We start from the raw sequence: 21,316 nt of genomic DNA, 5'->3' as shown, positions 1-21,316 counted from the left end.
TGTTATATGTATGTATAATGTCTCACACAATGGAGCTCTGCAAATGCTTGTGGTCTTTAGGTACTACTGTAAAACAAAATATTAAATGAAATAATAGCATGACCATGAAGCCTGTTCTAAATGCCAATTTCACGATGGGAAATTTAAATCAGGTGGTACCTTAGAATTCAAAACCGATCATCTTTGCAGTTTGTATGGCCAGGATCTGTACTGCTTTTGTTCGTTATTCCTTGCCTGCAGTGCCCCCTTTGAATTGTCAAAAGGTCTGAGATGTTTGAGACTGTCATCTTTACAGGTGTCTGGCCAGAATCTGTCTCTCTGTTCTTTTATTTTAGTCATTCAGTGCCCTTGGAATCACTTTCTGTATCTAGAGCAAGTTGCCAGATTCTGATCTTCGTTACATTGTTGTAAATCAGGAAGAACTTTGCCATCTTCGGAGTTGTCTGCACTGGGAAGTTACATTGCAGTAGGAATGCAACCATGAGGAGTTGGGGTAACTACCACATGGCTTAGCCTCTGTGTAGGCCAGGGCTCACATGACAATGTTACATGCAACAGTCTTATCCTTTACCTGAATACATACAGTTGCATTCCACCATGATGTAACTTTCCAGTGTAAACAAGTCCTTTATGTCTTGTACAGTGCTAATACGGGGTTGTTACTAAGCAAAAGATGCATAATGGTAACAGAGTTCAGTAGAATCGCTACAACTTTACATCAGTGTACTCTTTGTCAGAATCTTATCCAAGGAGTCTCAAACTTAACCGTAACGAAAAAAGCAATGTAAAATCGCATTACCAATGCTTTTCTTTCTTTCAGAGACACGTATTCAGTCACTTGGGGAATGTCAGAAAACACTCCAAAAATCAATTCAGTGTCAGAGCTACTTAAATCAGGTAAGCATGATTATAGTTTCTAGCTTTCAAAAATATTAAGGCGGAAAGTATGAAAAATGTGCTACTTTTTGTTTCATTTGTTTTTAACTTCATGACTGGTAAGAGTAAAATGAAGAAAGTAAAAAATTCATTCATTGTTCAGAGTACCTTATTTGTTAACCTTTTTAATAATGTTCACATTTTATCAATAGTGTGTTTCAAGATAAAATTTATACATAACATCTGAAACTAATAAGGCATTATGTATTTATTTTAGCCCCCTGATTTAAAATTTCTTTTGGCTTTTAACTATATACATATATCATGGGCGTACTCTTGTGAACATTTATTCATTCATATGCTTAACTATTTGCAGGATTGGTCCCTAATAGGTAAACATTTGAAAAGTGAGCCCTGAATTTGAATTGAGATCTGCTAGCATTGTCCCATAGTGGATTCTGATGCGATATTAGTACTTTATACTGTTAAAACAGATTGTACTTCCACCTGAATATGTTCAGAGTCACTTATAGCACAGTGTGGAGCCATATTATCCTAACTACTGCCCTGATCCTGCACAATGCTCTGTGTGAGCAGGATTCCATGCAAGAGCATGGCCCTATTAATCTCAGTGGTATTCTGCGTAGGCTCACAGATCTATCCATGCAGAGCAATTTGTAGGATCAGGATTTCTCTCTTTTGTAAGTAATGGTTTTATGTACTTTCATTCCTTTCTTGCCTTCAGCATGTTAACTGTGTTATATGGAGTGTTAAGAAATTAGTTCAGATTTTTTGGTACCTGTTAAGGCTGCTTCCCCACTCTGAACTTTAGGGTACAAATGTGGGGGCCTGCATGAAAACTTCTAAGCTTCACTACCAGCTTAGATCTGGTCCGCTGCCATCATTCCCAAAAGCTAATTCCCTTCCCTGGGAAGCCTTGAGAAACCTTTCACCAATTCCCTGGTGAATACAGATCCAACCCCCTTGGATCTAAAAACAAGGAAAAATCAATCAGATTCTTAAAAAGAAGGCTTTTAATTAAAGAAAAAGGTAAAAATCATCTCTGTAAAATCAGTATGGAAAATAACTTTACAGGGTAATCAAACTTAAAGAGCTCAGAGGACCCCCCTCTAGTCCCAGGTTCACAGTACAGCAAACAAAGATAAACACTCTAGTAAAAGGTACATTTACAAGTTGAGAAAACGAAGTAAAACTAAGACGCCTTGCCTGGCTTTTTACTTACAAGTTTGAAATATGAGAGACTTGTTTAGAAAGATGGGGAGAACCTGGATTGATGTCTGGTCCCTCTCAGTCCCAAGAGCGAATGAACTCCCAAACAAAGAGCACAAACAAAAGCCTTCTCTCCCCCCACTCCCCCAAGATTTGAAAGTATCTTGTCCCCTTATTGGTCCTTTGGGTCAGATGCCAGCCAGGTTACCTGAGCTTCTTAACCCTTTACAGGGAAAAGGATTTTGGAGTCTCTGGCCAGGAGGGATTTTTATAGTACTGTACACAGGACAGCTGTTACCCTTCCCTTTATAGTTATGACAGTACCTGTTGCAAATATTGATAAATATAGGACACTGTAATGAAGACAAATATTAGGCTTTTGCTCTTAAAATCGCCAGTGGTGTATTTTTTCTAATAGTAACCCCACAAATAATCAAAGCACTGTATGCGTGTGGGTGGAGTAAGGAGGGGGGAAATTACCTCATTAGACCTCACATCTGTGTGAGAAAGATGGGCAAATATTATTCTCATTTTATGGTGGTAGAGCTGGGTTTAGAACTCAGGTGTGTACGGGGAGGAAATAATTTTCGGACCCTTCCCCATGGATAGTCAGCTAGTGCATACTGCCTCACATTTTAATAAAATAAAACCTCTGGCTTTCTTAAGACTCTAAGGGTGCTTACTAATTTCATTTATATCCTATAATCTTACAAATAGACTTCTCATTGTAGTTTCCTTGTTCTTATACAGTGGAACACATACCTTTGAAATCTTGCAATTCCAATTGGCTGAGGTGGGGTGAGGTTTACTGCTTCAAACATAGGCCTTGTCAACACTTCAAATTTTACTTTTGTTTTAAGTACTCAACATATCCGAGACCTGTGTTCCCTCTAAGCTGCATGGCCCAGGAGTGATTCAAGTGCCGCACACTTGATTAGCAGAGCTGCGCACATCCGGCAGCATTTGTTCAGGTGCCCCTCTCCGCCACACTGCTTTGCAGCCTCATTGCTCCTGCAGCTTTTCCCGGGAACCTCTTGCTGGCTGTGCAGAGCGGGAGGGGAGGGGGTGCTGATGTCAGGGTCTCCCCCTCCCCCTGCCCCTGTACCTCATCTCCACAGAGCAGGGGAGAGGGGACAGGGCTCAGTATTTGGAGCAGGAGAGAGCTGCTGAGGTCTGAATGAGCCTCCAGGCGGTGAGTGAGTGCCTTAGAGACTTCCCCAGCAACCAGCTTGCACAGTCTGTGTCTATCTGTCTCTCTCTCTCTCCCCTCCCCCTCTCCCTGCCCATGTACCCCATCTCAGCAGAGGGAGGAAGTGGGGACAGGGCTCAGTCAGGAGCTGGAGAGGTTTCTGTGAGTACCTTAAAGAGCGCATGGCATCTCTCAGAAACTTCCCCAGCAGCCAGTACACACACAGTCTGTTCTCTCTCTCTCAGCTCCCAACATATATTTGTGGTGGTGGTGGTGTTACTTTTTGGCAGGGCCGGCTCTGGCTTTTTTGCTGCCCTAGGCAAAAAAGGCACCTGCCACTCTCAGCATGGCAGGGGAGGGCACCGAGCCCGGCCGCGGGCCCGCAATCCCCGACCGGATGGAGCGCCGGGGGAGGGCGCCGAGCCCGGCCGCGGGTCCGCAATCCCCGGCGGCCAGAGCGCCGGGAGCAGGGCAGCGCGCCCGGCCGGGGTTCTCCACTCTCCCCGGCGGCCAGAGCGCCGGGAGCAGGGCGCTGAGTCCGGCCGCGGGCCCACAATCCCCGGCGGCCAGAGCACCGGGAGCAGGGCTGTGTGCCCGGCCACGGCTCTCCGCTCTCCCCAGCGGCCAGAGCGCCGGGAGCAGGGCGCCGAGCCCGGCCGCGGGCCCGCAATCCCCGGCGGCCAGAGCGCCGGGAGCAGGGCGGTGAGCCCGGTCGGGGCCCTCCGCTCTCCCTGGCGGCCAGAGCGTAGGGAGCAGGGCGGCGAGCCCGGCCGGGGCCCTCCGCTCTCCCCGACCGGAGCCCTCCTCCAGGCGCCGCCCTCAGCACATGCTTGGTGGCCTGGTGCCTGGAGCCGGCCCTGCTTTTTGGTACTTCCTGCAATGCACATATATTCTCTGTCATTTTATTCTTTCAAAGTGTGTTAATTTAGTTTTTGACTGGTCTATGCATTTCATAATTTTTATTTCTCTTACACTTAAATGTAATTCTTTGAGGAGTGAGTTCTAAAAGGCTTAACCTGTCCTGGCTGAGTAATTATCCCTATGGTAACTTTTAAAAAATGTATATAATATCTAGGTTTTTTGTTTCTACTGGTGGCGCACATCCACTCATTACCTCGGTGCACATAACAAAATTTATTCTGCACATGGATGGAAAATATTAGAGGGAACATTGTCAGAGACCCAAACATATTATAACATGGCTTGTCTTGCCCGTGTGAAGAGGATCAAGCTGTTATAACCCTTTTAAGGAATTGCTCTCTAACCTGGAATCCTTAAATGGTAAAATGTCTTGTGTAAATGGTGTCTTATATGTCATGGCTTTAAATGAACCTGAACTTCTGTGCAGTGAGGCATAGGGATTTTTAAATCAGCAGCTAAATGGAGCAAAGTAAGCAGCTGTAGTGAACCGCATAAACTATAAAGAATGAGCAGCAAGCTCATTAATATCCCAATTTTTAGCATGCTGATTCTCTGCTATTTAAAATGCTTAATTAGCATCAAATCACGAGGCATGCCAACCATACTATAATGGAGGACAAGACAATAAGTTCCTATGAGAATCCATCTTACAGGTTTTACTTTTATTGGGAGAATAAACTTTAATTATGCTATTTTATATGATATACACTGATTAATTTTGGTTTTGTTTTCCTTGGCTCTTCAATTGGAGGAAAGAGGGGAAACAAGACTTATAATTGCAAATGCGTTAAACCTATGAGAGCCCAAGACATCCTAATGGCTAGCAGTGCAAAATGTGTAAAACAGTTTGGTTTAAATTATACAAAACCAGGTGGAAATAATTGAGTATATTGTGGGAGGAGAGAGATTTGTAATGTCTGAAATAGAAATAAATATTGATGTTTCTTAAAAAGGAAGATGTTTAGAGGGCAAGGACGGTCTTATGGATAAAACAGTTGGGCAACATGGGTTCTGCTGCTGACTCTGCTGTAGACTTTCTGTGTGACCTTGAGCAAACCACTTTCCTCATCTATAAAGTGAGGGTGAAATTGCACTTATCTGCTGCTATCAAGCTAAATTCATTAATGTCAACAACGCATGTTGATTTCCTCAGATGGTTGATGCTTTATAAATTACTCCTGGGGGGATTCTGTGCCAAAGAATTAAATTCTGCCCACAATATTTTAAAATTCTGCAAAATTCTGCATATTTTATTTGTCAAAATAACACAATATAATCACAACAGTTTCAATTATTTTGAACCCGGAGCCTGTCCACAGGATCAACCTGGTGCAGCTCGCAGGCCATCTCAAAGGCATCCAGGAAGTCATTCATGTCCTCCTGTTGTACTTAAAGTACTGCACAGGATCTTTTCAGGGGAATAAGGCAGAACGCCACATTTATTAGTAGTACATGTATTTATTAACACTGTATTATATGCATATAATATATTACACTTACGCTCACACACACACACACACACAAACCCATTCCGTCTTGTTGTTACCAATTAGTTGCTCCCCTTAACTTCACTGGCCAGGTGAGTTAGATGGGGGAGGGGGTGGAGCCGGGCTTCTGCCGATCCGGATCGATGCTCCCATGTTGACAAGACGAGACCCGGGGTCCTCTGCAAGACACCTCACTTTTATAGCAGCTTTCCTCTTATGCAAATTTATACCAGATTCAAACTCTGTGTCTGTGTCCATTGGTCCTTTATGCTGCTTTCTTTTGAGTGTTGTCCCAATGCTGCAAAGAGGGTGTTTCCAAAAGAAGGTGCTTGCTTCTAACCCCCGAGGCCGTCAGTATGTCTGCTTGTCTTTAATGAGCCCACTTGACACGTTTTATTGTCCTTGGGTCTGGCTTTCAGCCCCTCTCCAACAGTTGAGGCTGTCTGGAGGTGCTGCCTTCCATGCCTTGCTCATTCACACCTCATTTATTCAACAGGGCAATTGATTAAGAGTGGGGGGGGGGAGAGCTCTTGTTCTACTGCTAGCAAAAAGACATTTTTCTTCTATCTTATTCTATTCTTAGGGGCTATAATATTATACCAAGGGCAATGCAAAGTTTCTAAATGAGGCTTTGATACAAAGTCCCATGAAAACAGAGGTCACACGTGGGTAGACCCACCACAAGGTTATATGAAGAGGCACAATGTAAAGTCATATGAAAATTATCAGAGATTGATCTGCATTGTCCCCCTTTTGACCTCTCAAGAACAATTCTTGAGTGGTCACCATATAAATCTTTTGTATTTGTTGCAAACAAACCAAACAATTATAACCAGGTGAATACAACTAAAACCATTACAATTGACTAAACACCAGATATAACATAAACACAAATGCAAACAATTATAATTATAATATTTGGACTTAAACTAACATTCAGTTGCTAAAATGTTGTAGAATTTCCTGTTTTTAACAGTTGTTTTTAGAGGTTTCTGGGGACCTGAAAGATGGTGCACTACAATCATGGGCCAAGGTTTTACAGGTTATGGGGGCCCAAGAACTACCCTTCAGGGCTTGGGGAAATAGAATCGGAGGGCATAGAGGAAAGTGTTGAATTAACAATACAAGCAAATGTAACTAACAATACAAATGTATTAATAACAAAAATTAACAACAAAATGACTATTAGAGAACCTAACAACAAATAAACCTGATGCCCTGGGGACCAAAGTGTTTTGGACACAAGTGGTGATTGATAAATTGGATGGACATGGGGGAAGTAGAGAGAGGAAAAGACATTTGCCCTGTCTAGTGTAGTATCCCCTCTTTTTCTGGACCCAATGCTAGCACAGGACACCACCAGAGACAGACACAGAACATGCAACACAGAACACTGAACACAGACTTTGTCATGACACTATAACCATGGTATTTTATAACTTTTTAGCTGGTACCAGCTCTCCTGATGTTCTGGTCCAGAGCCTGAAAGATAGAAGCTTGGAAACAAATTAGCACAGTGCTTTCACCCTGGCAGAACCTGCTTGGTCTCTGCCACAGTGTGTTTGGTACTTGGGGCTGCACAAATGCTAATTAAGTGGTGCATTTTTTGTGAGTGTAAATCCTCCCTTTCTCTCAGTAAAAGGGCGTTAAAACTTTATTTAGAAAAAAAATTTTGTTTTAAAATCTCCAGCCATTTTGCCATGGCCTGGAGATCTGAGGCAGAAGCAGGCACTGTTGTTAACTGTTTTAATGGCATTTTGGCCCTGGGAGGAGGAATTTACCCAAATATCCCCCTTCCCAATTTTCAGAGGGGTCCCAAAGGTCTGCCCCCTTCTGGGGTCTCAAATGTTTCTTCTTCTGATGTTACTGCTGCTGTAAGATTTGAGAGTGCTGTTTTAACTCTCTGTACCCAACCTGTTTTTTAGTTTTTTTATCTATTGCTTGCCTGGGCCCGATCCTGCTTTTTTTAATAAACAGTTTCTTTTCCTGGGCACAAGCCTTGTTTTACTACCAATTTAGCAAGGAGGGTGGGCTTTTTAACAAGCCCCCACCCTTCCTGGTTCCGTTTCTTAAACATTTTTTTTAAAATTGTAAAATTACCACAATATTACTTACAAAAAAAACCAAACCAAAACAAACAAACATAAACCACACTACACTGCCCAAACTCCTATATTTTTCAGAGTTTGGCTTAACAGAATAAGATCTGTATTTTATATTTTTAACCCACTCTGGGCCAGAGGGAGAGACGCTAAGCTTCCCTCTGTATTACTTGGTCTGCTACCACCGAGGGTTCATACACCAATTATACAAATCCTTTTCCGGATTAGATCCTTCCCCGGATCAGAGTGAGAAACACTAAGTTCTCCTCTTTAGCTCAGTCTTGCTACGGCTGAGGGTGTATGTACCTTTACAACACAATTTAAACCTAAACTCCTATATCCTTCAGAGTTTTGTTAATTAACTGAAAGTTTACGCTCTTTTTCCTATAGTGCCAGGCTTGCTAAAGCTGGCGGTGTGCACACCAGTTTTATAATAACTGTGGGTTCTATGCTTGCTCCCCCTTTCGCATTCTCCACCAAAATGTTGTCCCACAAACTTATACAGGATCGTTTTAGGGGTCAAGGCAAAGATGCCACATTTATTATTAATCTGTAACTATTAACAAATACCTCAATGCTTATACACATACAGTCACACACACACACACACACACACACCAAAATGTTCTGCAGCTGCTGGATAGTTACCAGTCCTGAGTGTAGTTTGAGTTCGCAGCTTGGGATCGTAGCTCGTGACAGCTAACTGGCCAGGAGAGCTGAGCACGAGGGGGAGCCGGGTCTCTGTCGGGCGCGCACCGATGCTCCTTGATGTTGATAGCAGAACGTTACCCAAAGTCTCTCATCTCACCCTTCCTTTTTTATAGGAGTTTTTGGATTCAAAGTCTCTAGGTCTCGCTGTGTCACGCCGCCTCTGGGTTTGACTTGATTACCCGTCAATTGCAGGCGTGACTTCTGCTGTTTCTTTTTAAGGTGGATGCTTCTTTCTTGAGTTAGGGCTGTTGTCTAGTTCTTTAGCCGTTGGTATTTGAACTTTTATCTCATCAGGACGGGTTGGTGCTGGAGGTTGATTCTATCACCCATACATCCCTCATTCACACATCTTAACTAGACTAATAAGGTTACAGCAGGGTTTGCAAAAATGAAGGTTGCAGCAAGCCCTTACAAAATGGAGTAAGCATTTTAAAATGGGGTTTGAATTACAATATGGCACAGAAGTTACAATGTAGGCAAAATGGCAAGTGTAATAGAAGTTACAATGTAGCAAAATGACAAGTGTAATGAAAGTTACAATGTAGTAACAGAAGTTACAATGGTACAGTGGATAACTTAAAAACAATTTTATTCACATTGGTTCTACATTGTCCCCCTTTTGACCCTTCAATCCAGGGGTATTGAATGGGTCACACTTTATGCAATTGTTTTAAGGCTATATATTGGGAAACAATGTGAGCTTGTGGTTTTAGCTTAAAGTACAGTTTTTTTATCCAGCAACACATACCACACATTATAATTAACATTAAGCTTATGAGAATAAAGAAAACAACAATTGGATGTAACATAATTGTTAAAGTTGAAGACCAGGATGGGGACCATACCTTTAAAATATCATACCAATGGTGCGTCATGATTTGCTCTGCTTGTGCAGATACTTTTAATATAAAAGATCCTGTGCAGTACTTTAAGTACAACACTCCCCCTCCTTACGCTGGGCCAGGATGCACTTATCAAAGCTCTGTGCAGTCCTGGGTCCCACCTCACTCACCGTGGCCGGGGGGCTTGCTGCCCCTTAGCCTTGCCAGCTCCAGTTCATGCTGCCTTTGTTTCTCTTTATGCTGCCTCTGTTTTTTACGATCTTCCAGCTCTGTTTTACCTCTCTCTCCCATTCCAGCCACCTCTGCTCCACAGATGCCGAGCATCGCCGGGAGGATCCCTTGCTGGCCGGTGAGCTTCGCCGGGAGGATTCCCTGCTGGCCGGGGGTGTCACGGTGCCCTTGGTATTCGCTGGGTTCCTCCCCGCCCTTCCCCTAGGCATAGGATGGATGGGTCTCGGGAAGCCCTCAGCAGCCAGCTGACCACTCCCAGCTGGGACAGACACTGGTGCCTGCGCTGCATCTGCCCGGCTGCTTCCCTCAGAAACAGGGATTAGTTCATTTGAGCGATCTCCCTCCTCCAGCTGGGCTATCAGCTGTTCTTTGGTGAGCCTTCCACTGCACAGCCCCCTCTGCTTGCACAGCTCCACGAGGTCGCTTTTAAGCCGCGTGGCATACATCTTCCTGCTGGCCACTCACAGGCCTGGGTGCTCGCTGCTCCCCACAGTTTCCAGGGAGACCCCCTAGTGTGCCAGCCCTTCTTGAGGTCACCACCTCTCTGCCAGGATCGAGCGGCAGACTCCTTCACCCCGGGATGGCTTGCTGCAATCCCCCGGGGGACTCTGTTACGCAAAAGTCCTTCTTGCTGGTCACACACTCCCAGGGGTTAATTGCCCCCTGAAACCGTCTCTTGCTGACTCTTCAGCATGCCTGGTCCCCGTTAATCCCCCTTCGTTTTACTGCTCCCCAGTCACTTACTGCAGGAAGCGCTGTCCACGAGGTGCAGTAGATCCCACCCCTACCACTAGTTGTCACGGAGTGTGGAAGAGTCAGGGCCCGCACCCCCCACTTCCTGCGATTCACTGTGTCTCTCAGCCAGTAAAACAAGGTTTATTAGACGACAGGAACACAGTCCCAAGCAGAGCTTGTAGGTACAACCACGACCCCTGAGCCAGGTCTCTCTGGGGGGCAAGGATCTTAGACCCCAGACTTGGGGTGCCACAAGTACTCATGTTCTTTTTGCGGATACAGACTAACACGGCTGCTACTCTGAAATCAATTATTTTGGTAATTTATTTCAAAATACCTGTCAGCAAGTTTGTCTGTATTGTTACAGACATACTTGCTAACAAAAGGTTCAGGAAATGTTTTTTGACAAATAGATTCCTTACTAGGTATATTAATACAGAACTGAGTAATAATTCATTTAAACTACAGTACAGAACCATATTTCTCGCAGCCCTCAGAAGCAGTGCAAAGGCTTGCGGGAGTCAGGGGTAACAGGAGCTGAGGGAAAGGGAAGTAAATTCCTGGGAAGGAGCCTGGAATTTGGAGTGTGGTTGGGTACAGGTGGGAAAAGTATGGAACAGGTTTTTTGGAGGGTGGGAAGGGATTGTTAGGGAGCATCCACCCCATGCAGATCCTGGATGACCTCTAGCCTCTCCCATCCAGTCAGGTACCTCTGCTCCTGTCCCCATGTATCCCTGCACCTCCATGTGTTCCTCCACCCCCACTGATGCCCCATCCCCATGTGGCCCTGCACCCTTTCCCTCTGTTCCCATGTGTCTGTGTACCCCTGCCTCATCCTCATGTGGCTCTTCCCCCCCCCCCTCCACCTCCATGTGTCCCTGCATGGCCTGTCCCCATGTGTCTCTGTGCCCCCACTCAGCATTCCTCCTTGTAGCTCTGCACCTCCTCCCGCTCTGCCCATGTGTCCCTGCAACCCTCAGCCAGCCCCCTCCCCTCACCTCCATGTGCACCTCCCTCCCCCCTGTGGCCCTGCGCTTCCACTCCCATTCAGCCCCTGCCTCAGTCTGTCCTCCCCCACTAGCCATTATGAGCCCCTGTCTGACCCGACCCCCCCCCCCAGCAGCTCAACACTATCTGTCTCCCCATATCCCCTGATGCCTGACCTGGTCCAACAGGTGCTATGAAGAAGGCGGGCTCTTTTTCTTCCCTGTCATAGCTGGGGCTGGCCAGGAGTGGCTGCTGTGTTCTAGGAACCACAGCATCCTCTGGTGGGGAAAAAGGCAGAACTACAGCAACTTTTCAGAAGAAGCTATTTTCTGCAACAAAAAAAAAAAAAGAAAAATTAAAACTATGGGTGAGTCACCAAATATGCACACGCACGGCGGCGCAGAATTCCCCCAGAAATACTTGACAATGGTTAAGTTACTGATGCCACTACTGATCATGCTGACTAGTATTGTCTCATTGTTTCCTTGCACTTCTCTGTTTGTATCCTGTTGTCTGTTTATATTATACTTAGATTCTAAACTCTCTGGGGCAGAGATTCTTTTTGTTCTGTTTGTGCAGCACCTAGCACAATAGGATCCTGTTGCCTGACAGAGGCTCCTGAGTATTATGGAGTAATACTTAGTAATCAGTTATGTGGCTTACAGATTTTTGGCACGTAAGCAAGTCTGACCCTGAAAATTGAGACCGTGCCTTTACCTAAGGGTCTTTATTGTTAACATGGTATTGCTCTTGGAAAGTCTATGTTTAGACATGCAGAAACCCCATAATGCACTTATCTCAGCATAGAAACAATCCAGCAGGAATAAATCCTTTCGTTATTGAAACTATTTGTTCCACAGCAGGAAAAGGAAAAAAGATTTTAAAGTTAATGGCATTTGCTGTTTTTCTCAACACTAATTCAAATAGCTTGATATTTGCTCATCTTAGAGTGATGAGAGAATTGCTTTCTCTGACCTACCTTTCTGCACAGAATGTGTGTGTGTATTGTTTCATGCAAACGATACTTCAAGCACTGACTGGAAGAAAGTGGGAGCTGATGATTAGAGCAGAGGATTCCTAATCAAAATGGCAAATACCATCATCAACTTTGAAACTTTCTCTTCTTACTGTGAAAGAACTTATCTCTGAGACCAGTCATCCAAACTTTATTTGCCTCAATTTACCCATGGGTAAAATGGATGCGTGAGTAATCTCTTTTTTACAGGAATCTTGTGAGGCTGTAAGCTGTTTGTGAAGCATTTTGAGATCCTTGGATGAAAGGTGGCGTGCAATAGTTTGCATTATGGTGGTTAGAATTACACAGTACCAAAGAGGTGTATATGATTCCCTATATATTTCTTCCAGTGCATATCAAACATGACATACCGCAGCAGTGCCAATCCAGTCCTCGGCTTCTAATGTTCTCATCAAGTTTTTGGATGAATATCCTTTTATGTCTGGCCAGAAGTCAAGTCAGAAAGAGATTCCATACTACGACCTAGTCAACCACACTCCTGGGCTTTACTTTTCAGCAGCAAAGTGGTGGGTTTAATATTTAGGCAGTTGCCTCTGCGACTACTGTATTTTTTGCTCTGACCTGGCAGATGGTGCTGTTGTACCACACACCTGATTTAACACCTTTCAGAGATGTTTTGCATAACTATCATAATTATATAATCGGTACCATAACATCAGTATTTGCATTTTAACTACTGACTAGAGGCAGGACATTCATAGCATACCATCAAGCTACAGGAAAAGAGAGGTTAGTTATTTTGTTCTGGATATGCAGGTCCAGAATCAGTACAATTTATGTTGGATAGTTGCTGTTGTCTGTGTCGGGATGTAAAGCAAGTTTTCAGTGTGGTGTTATATGATGTATACTGCTAGAAAATCAGTGTTTTGGGGTCATCTGTAACAGTTCTAAAAATTTTCACAAATATTTTTAGCACATGAACTTGATTCTAAGGATTCAGGCTTGATAAGAAATATTGTATGTTTTATTCTGACGAATCAAAAATTTACCTTTTTTCCTCTATCAAAGTCCTCCTTTTAAAAATATAGATTTTTACATACATTCAAGGCAGACATTTTTGTTATCTGTTGGGATTTTTTTATAAAAATTAAAAAAAATCTTACATATTTTGCGGCAAGTTAGTGTCTAGAAGACGCAGCCAAAGGTCTGAACTCCTGATTTCTCTTTTATAGCTTTAGCATCTGTTTACTGAGTATCAGGGGGTAGCTGTGTTAGTCTGTATCTACAAAAACAACAAGGAGTCTGGTGGCACCTTAAAGACTAACAGATTTATTTGGGCATAAGCTTTCGTGAGTAAAAACCTCACTTCTTCGGATGCATGCCTCTATGCATCCGAAGAAGTGAGGTTTTTTACTCACGAAAGCTTATGGCCAAATAAATCTGTTAGTCTTTAAGGTGCCACCAGACTCCTTGTTGTTTTTGTTTACTGAGTGACTTTGAACAAATTGATTTAACCAAACTTTTCAAAAGTGGCTGCTCATGTTGTGTCGCCGTGGTTGGGTGCCCTATTTGAGGCATTTAGGGCCTAATTTTCAGAGCTGCTGAGCTCCAGCAGAAGTGAATGGACGCTTAGGAACTCTTAAAACGTTTCTATATATCTCGGGCTGGGCACCTGAAATTAGTGAACAACTTAAAAATGTTGATATTAATTTTTCTTGCCTCTAATTTCTCCATTTTTAACAGGGATGCTACACTTTCTGGCTCATTGGTGTTGTGAGGTTCAAATATCTACTGTTTGTAAATACATTGATTGGGAAGTGTAAAGTTATTGCTGCTGTGTTTCGGGGGTGGGGGAGGCTTATTTCATATTCTGTAATTTTAAGTACAAAGGACCCAGTCCTTGGTGAATAGTTCCAGTAATTCAGCACAGCTACTTATAAAAGCAAGAGCTGCAGGATTTATCAGTTTTGCTTCCAAGAGGCTAAAACCATTTAAAAGTAAATGTATTCAAAACTTCTATAAAAGACTTAAAATATTGTTGGAGAGAGAAACTTTAATGCAAGATTTTCATAGCTGTGTCTGTTCTCATAAATAAGGACAGAATCTGAGTTTCAATTTTGAATCTCTTGGCTTTAGTCACTTGAAACTAGACTCCCAATTATTTAAATAAGACTTTATAATTCTGAGATAATATATATTAAGTTTAATGATAAATTGAGTTCCCATTGTGGTTGGTGTTCATCCAAATGCCCTGATCTACAAAATAGATAACAAGGAAGGTTGATCACACGCTAGTAATTCATACAGCTATCTGTGAATCCATAGGTTTTCACTGATGTGTGACAACCTCACTTTCTCATCTTGAGAGCTGTGTCAAATCAGCCTGCCATGAATCCTCAGCTCTAATTATTGAAGGTGGGAGATGCGCTTCCTTTGATCACTTGGAAGAAATTAAAATCTCTCAGCTGCATAAACTTCAGGTCACATGTAAGGTACAACATATGCAACTATCTTAAGGCAAACTTTCTCTTTGATCTGTACATCATACTGCATTAACTCTGCACCAGCAATGAATCTGTAGGTACAAGCAGCAGTGATGTGGGAGGTATTTCAGCAATAACCAGTGTGACTAAAAAGCATGAGTATTCCTGGTTACATTTTTGAAGCTCTCTCCTCTACAACTTCTGGATTCTCTTTCCTTCCCCCCACCCCCCCAATAAATATGCATGGAAGTTTTGTGCATTGTATTGAAAAAGAGAATACCCAAATGGCACATGCTTAAGACTTCTGATTTTTCAGATACATCCATCCATAGTTTGCTATTAAACTGGGAGAAGGTATCTAGCATGGTCACCTGGGTCTGTGATGGGGCTGTTACTATTCAATATTTTCACTCATGATTTGGATAATGGAGTGAAGAGTCTGCTTATAAAACTTGAATCTGACACCACAGTGGGAGGGGTTGCAAGCACTTTGGAAAACAAGATTAGAATTCAAAAGGACCATGACCTTGGATAATTGGTCTGATTGACAAGATGAAATTCAATAAGGACAAATGCAAAGTACTACACTTTAAGAAGGAAAAATTAAATGTACAATTACAAAATGAGGAATAACACTAATACTGCTGAACAAGATCTGGGGTTTATAGTGGGTCGCAAATTGAATATGTGCCAACAGTGTGATGAAGTTGCGAAACAGGCTTATATTTTGGGGTATATTAACAGCAGTGTCCTATCTAAGGCATAGGAGGTAATTGTTCCTCTTTACTTGGCACTGGTGAACTCTTTGCTGGAGTTACTGTGTCCAGTTTTGGGCACCAAACTCTAAGAAGAATGTGGACAAACAAGAAAGTCTAGAGAAGAACAACAAAAATGACAAAAGGCTTACAAAACCTATGAGGAAAAGTTTAAAAAAAAAACAAAAAACCAGCAAAACAAACTGGGCATGTTTAGTCTTAAGAATCGAAGATAGAGTGGGGATCAGTTAACAGTCTTCAGCTATGTTAAGGGCTGTTATACAAAGGACAGTGATCAGTTTGCATATCCACTGAAGACAGGGCAAGAGTAATCCGTTTAATCTCCAGCAAAGGAGATTTAGGTTAAATATTAGGAAAAAGTTTATAAGGATAGTTAAATACTGGAGTAGGCTTCCAAGGGAGGTTGTTGAATCCCCCTCATTGGAGGTTTTTAAGAACAGGGCTAGACAAACAGCTGTCAGGGATGGTCTAGTTTACTTGGTCCTACCTCAGCACAGGGGTCTGAACTAGATCACCTTTGGAGGTGCCTTCCAGCCTTTCATTTCTAAGATTGTGTATCCAGAATGACTGTATTTTATAACAACTTTAGGATTGTGAGACAGACCAACCAAAGCATGGTATATAGAATTGTAATGTGTCCAATGGGATATCTGGTGTATGCGAATAGAGTATGCTGAAAGGACATCCAAGGTATTTCTCGTACTTTAAAAGTTTCTAATCAAGATCAAGTGGAGCAAATCTGAGCCCTCACCTTTGGAAAAGCAATTCCACTGGTACTTCTACAAGACCCAAGTTTCAGTATTTATCTTTCCCTTCGTCCTTACTAACTGCTTCCAAGTCCCATGCTGTTGTCCAGCAGACAATATTACCTATCTTTTCCAAGTTTCAGGAAGCAGCGTTTCTACAATTGTCAGTATCCTGATCCAACAAGAATCCCTAGCATCCCTGTGCTGGTGACATAAGTAGACCTTACGATTGGTACTGGAAGAGGAAGCTAGTCTGGTGGGGGAAGTGAGACAGGTATTCTGGATTCTTTTATAAAAGCCCTTATTTTTCTTCAGTGTTATATCCTTTAGGATGCAACAGGCGCATACTTTCACTTTCTGAATCAATAAACAAATTCATTAGTATTTCTATAATACCCAGACTATTCCTGAAGCTTTACAGTGATCCAGTAATGTCCCATCCTGAAGTGTTGATAGTTTTAGGGGATGTTGATGTCACAGTACAGCGATGGTGGGCTTATTGTCATAGCCATTGGTAAATGGAAGAATGGTAACCCAGAATTGGGAAAGCTCTAACAAATTGTTTTCAATGCAAAAAACGATGTACGTAGTCTTGGGGATAAAGCAAATCTGGAAATGAGAAGCATTCAACTGTCCCACTTGCCATGCCCCTCACGATACAGTGGCTGAGGTTTAGACAATGGGCTCCTAATTTTCAAGCATTAACAATGTAAAACAAGCAAACATGCAAAGTTCTTAGCCTGCATATGAATTCCACCCACTGCTAAAAAACTTAGTTTATATTATTCAAGACATAATTTGGTAACAGAGGGGGAAGGAGGGAAGATTGAAAGTGAAAGCAAAAAAGAAAACCCTTTTAAATGGATGCAAATTTGAGGGTGTGTGTGTGGGGGGGGCCTACTTTTAAAAGATGGCATTTAAAACATAAAATCAAAGGGCCATTCTTACTGAAAACTGACGGGTTGGACTCATTATTGTATTTCAAGGAGATGACCCTGCTACTGAAGCTTTTAACCCTGGTAGGTTTTGGAATTATTTATTTTAAAACTTCATTCATGCGGAAACAGTGGCGAGAGTCCTTGCTTTAAATGCATTTAATCTAAAATGATCTGCGTATGAAATGCTTAACTACCGCCTGATATTTGCAATAGCACCACTATCTTCCACCCTGATATTCTACCTCTGTGCCCAATGAAGTTTGACTATGGACCTGTGAGAATGTCTCATAAGGAAATGTGTCCAAAAGTTCATAAACCTTTGAGCAGCACTGATTTATCATGTTCATTCCAAACCATGCAAAATCAAGTGGCTTTGCTTTGTTTGGAGTTTGTTCAAAACCAAAAACTCCAAAAGAATTTGAGTTTGAGATTCCACTCTAAATGAAACCAGGGGAAAAACACCCCTGAATTTCTTTGAGATAGCTGCTTTCTCACTCATCTATAGTTAGTTGCAGGTGCTGTAGAGTCAGTTTGAGACAAGTTTGAAATATACCATATAAAGCACCGAATAATGGCAAGGTTACGATGTTACAAACATCTCTTCCTTTTGTCAAGCTATTTATTTTCCATTTGAAACTCTTATCTGTACAGTTTGCTTTGCCTTGTCTGGAATGGTAACACGCAAGAATATGGTAACATGAGAATTATTCAAATGTGATGTATAGTGGGATTTTATCCACTCTAAATAACTAAGCATCTGTTGTGTTCCAGTTACCGTTTGTTAATTGACAGTTTTGCATCTGCTATAATTATGTAATGCAATAGCATTGCTGTCTTGCCTGTGCAGTTCTATTTCATTATGCATGTGGTCAACTTAATTATATGATAGCACTGGGAACTGGGAATAGCATATAAATACTTGCTAAGGGCTTGCTCCTGTGAGGTTTCTATACCTTCTCAATTTTCATTCACCTCAACAAAAGTTGAGTGCTCTATGCATCTCCCAAGCATGCTTAGGTTCTGGCTGTAAATGATTTACTCCAAATAATTTAATTTTTTTTGCTGCTCTGGGGGAACAAGGAGAGCTGAATAGTTGTGGAATTTGAATGTCTGACCTGTAGCAATGAGTTTTTTGTCTAGTTCACACAGTAAAACCAGGATGATTGAATCTTGCATTTAAACACCTTTCTTTCCCCCGACCCTTTGGCTTTTACAGAGTATCCAGCCGATCAGAGCAGGATTTGTGCCAAATGAAAATGCTAGAACTGTTCCAGGGCATGCAGCAGTTTAACTCTTCATCTGTCACAGCAATGTGTAGGAGTCAAATTATAAGTATATTCATATTTGTGTATAATTAACATCAAACATGCAATGGACGAATTGAAACTGAACTTTCTCAATTTCTGGATGACTTTGTGTAGAGGGGAATGTTATTTTAATTGTAGAAGAGTTGCAACTTGTAATTGAATTTCCTGATGCTGTGCACTAGTAGTGTTCTCAATTCTAAGCTCTAACTTCCGTAGTTAATTTATTTTTTAACATGTACAGATCTGTTATATTCCAAACAATTCTTGGTATATTGATTGAATAAAGTTACATAGGGAAAAGTTACCACCTTAGTTACTTTGCCCATTGTGTTTTTAACAAAGCACAGGATTTTTTTCTGTAATTGGTGCTGTAGCAGTATGATCTAATATGGCCAAGGCTTTGTTCTGTTCCTAGTTCTGCCACTGATGCATTATATTATACAATCTTGTGCAAAAAGGTTAAAATGACTTCCACCTCTTCCTGCCCAGTTTTACAATAATGCCCTCCTTTTGGTAAAGCACTTTGAACTCTGCAGTTATACAGTGATTGTCACCTGTAAAGTATTATATTAATATTATAGCCAAACTAAGTGAAACTCCCATCTGCCGATAATCTCTTGCCTCGTTTTGAAATATTGTTCTCAGGAAATGTGTTTTATCTGTGCTAGGAGCAGGTATCTACCAAGTCACTTAATGTTAGCTTGATTCATTCATAATATGGTTGCAACCTGCGAGATAGGACCATTTTTATTTATTGTAGGTTTTTTTAATAATTTATAAGCTGAAGGCCCCTTACTATCAAATAAAAATGCAATTCAGAACCATCACACCCCCTTCCACTCCTCCAGCCAGAGCCCACACCCCTACCCCAGCCTGCTCCCACACTCCAAACCCCTCGGCCCCAGCCCAGAATACCTTCCTCCACCCCAAACCCCTCATACCCAACCCCACCCCAGAGCTCGCACCCCCAGCCAGAACTCACACCCCAACCCTCTGCCCCAGCCTGGTGAAAGTGAGTGAGGATGGGGGAGAGCAAGTGAAGAAGGAAGGGGGGATAGAGTGAGTGGGTGCGGGGCCTTGGAGAAGGGGTGGGGTAGGAGTAGGGGCGGGGACTTGGCAAAGGGTTGGGTGTTCAGTTTTGCACAATTATAAAGTTGGCATGCCTAGCTATAGCTGTCTCATAGACTTTAAGGTCAGAAGGGACCATTATGATTCTTCTAGTCTGACTTCCAGCACGATGCAGGCCCAGAATCTCACCCACCCACTCCTGTAACAAACCCCTGACCTATGTCTGAGCTATTGAAGTCCTCAACTTGTGGTTTAAAGACTTCAAGGTGCAGAGAATCCTCCAGCAAGTGACCCGGGCCCCACGCTGCAGAGGAAAGTGAAAAACCCCCAGGGCCTCAGCCAATCTGCTCTGGAGGAAAATTCCTTTCCGACCCCAAATATGGCGATCAGCTAAACCCTGAGCATGTGGACAAGACTCATCAGCCAGACACCCAGGAAAGAATTATCTGTCATAAGTCAGATCCCACCATATCTAGTGTCCCATCACAGGCCATTGGGCTATTTCCCGCTAATAGTCAAAGATCAGTTAATTACCAAAATTAGGCTATCCCATCATACCGTCCCTTCCATAAACTAATCAAGCTTAGTCTTGAAGCCAGATGTGTCTTTTGCCTCCACTGCTCCCCTTGGAAGGCTATTCCAGAACTTCACTCCTCAGATGGTTAGAAACCTTCATCTAATTTCAAGTCTAAACTTCCTGATGGCCAGTTTATATCCATTTGTTCTTGTGTCCACATTGGTACTGAGCTTAAATAATTCCTCTCCCTCCCTGGTATTTATCCCTCTGATATATTTATAGAGAGCAATCATATCTCCCCTCAGCCTTCTTTTGGTTAGGCTAAACAAGCCAAGCTCTTTGAGTCTCCTTTCATAACAGGTTTTCCATTCCTCAGATCATCCTAGTAGCCCTTCTCTGTACATGTTCCAGTTTGAATTCATCCTTCTTAAACATGGGAGACCAGAACTGCACACAGTATTCCAGATGAGGTCTCACCAGTGCCTTGTATAATGGTACTAACACCTCCTTATCTCTACTGGGAATACCTCACCTGATGCATCCCAAGACCGCATTAGCTTTTTTTCACGGCTGTATCACATTGGCGGCTCATAGTCATCCTGTGATCAACCAATACTCCAAGGTCCTTCTCCTCCTCTGTTACTTCCAAGTGATACAGCCCCAGTTTATAACAAAAATTCCTGTTGTTAATCCCTCGACCTTCTGCACCTATCTGCCCAAAAATATGTGCTTTGCTGCATGCCCTGAAGGCAATAAATGAGAGTGAATTCCAAAGTTGGGGGAAGGGGGAAAGCCCTCATAAACAAAAGTACCCTTTGTTCCTTCTACCTGCAAAGAGAACTTCAGTGCAAGAGTTCCCCTAATTACATTTGTGGCAGGCTTGCATAAGGAGAGAGGCAGTCTCTCCCTCTAGATTAAGTGTTTAAAGGAAGTTTCTCAGGTTATAAACATGAATGTTTATTAAGCTATCAACACACTCCAACTATCCTCTGGCAGGAACATTCTCCACACAAGAGCAAAGAACTCCTGAGGTAGCTTAAGCTGAGCCACCAAAGAGTGAGGCTCACAAAATTAATGGACTTGAAAACATTTTGGTCCCTAGACCACTAGTTATAAGTCTGATAAGTGTTTGGAATAAAGAAGCTATGAAAAAGAAACTTGTACTTGCTCCTTTTTTTAATAGCATAACGGAGA

The 21,316-nt window shown here is 42.5% G+C and overlaps 1 protein-coding gene and 1 long non-coding RNA gene across 4 annotated transcripts in view; one reads left to right on the top strand and one right to left on the bottom strand.

Moving 5' to 3' along the window:
* The window catches only part of SDR42E1 (short chain dehydrogenase/reductase family 42E, member 1), a 98,730-nt gene that overhangs the window by 8,593 nt on the left and 68,821 nt on the right, over positions 1–21,316 (bottom strand). The window contains exon 2 of the mRNA XM_054048530.1: positions 11,488–11,640. The gene's annotated coding sequence lies outside the window, so the exon portion shown is untranslated. The remainder of the gene's footprint in view (positions 1–11,487; positions 11,641–21,316) is intronic.
* On the top strand, positions 820–18,849 carry LOC128848561 (uncharacterized). 3 transcript variants are annotated; one of them, XR_008447071.1, is made up of 4 exons: positions 820–897; positions 9,655–9,707; positions 16,430–16,566; positions 18,447–18,849. It is a non-coding gene; the product is annotated as an uncharacterized LOC128848561 (long non-coding RNA). The 3 variants fall into 3 exon arrangements; XR_008447070.1 differs by lacking the exons at positions 820–897; positions 9,655–9,707 and adding an exon at positions 9,714–9,961; XR_008447069.1 differs by lacking the exons at positions 9,655–9,707; positions 16,430–16,566.

The sequence above is a fragment of the Malaclemys terrapin genome, chromosome 14 (genome assembly GCF_027887155.1).
Source record: "Malaclemys terrapin pileata isolate rMalTer1 chromosome 14, rMalTer1.hap1, whole genome shotgun sequence".
Taxonomy (NCBI): domain Eukaryota; kingdom Metazoa; phylum Chordata; order Testudines; family Emydidae; genus Malaclemys; species Malaclemys terrapin.
This window is presented reverse-complemented; position numbering and strand designations above follow the sequence as displayed.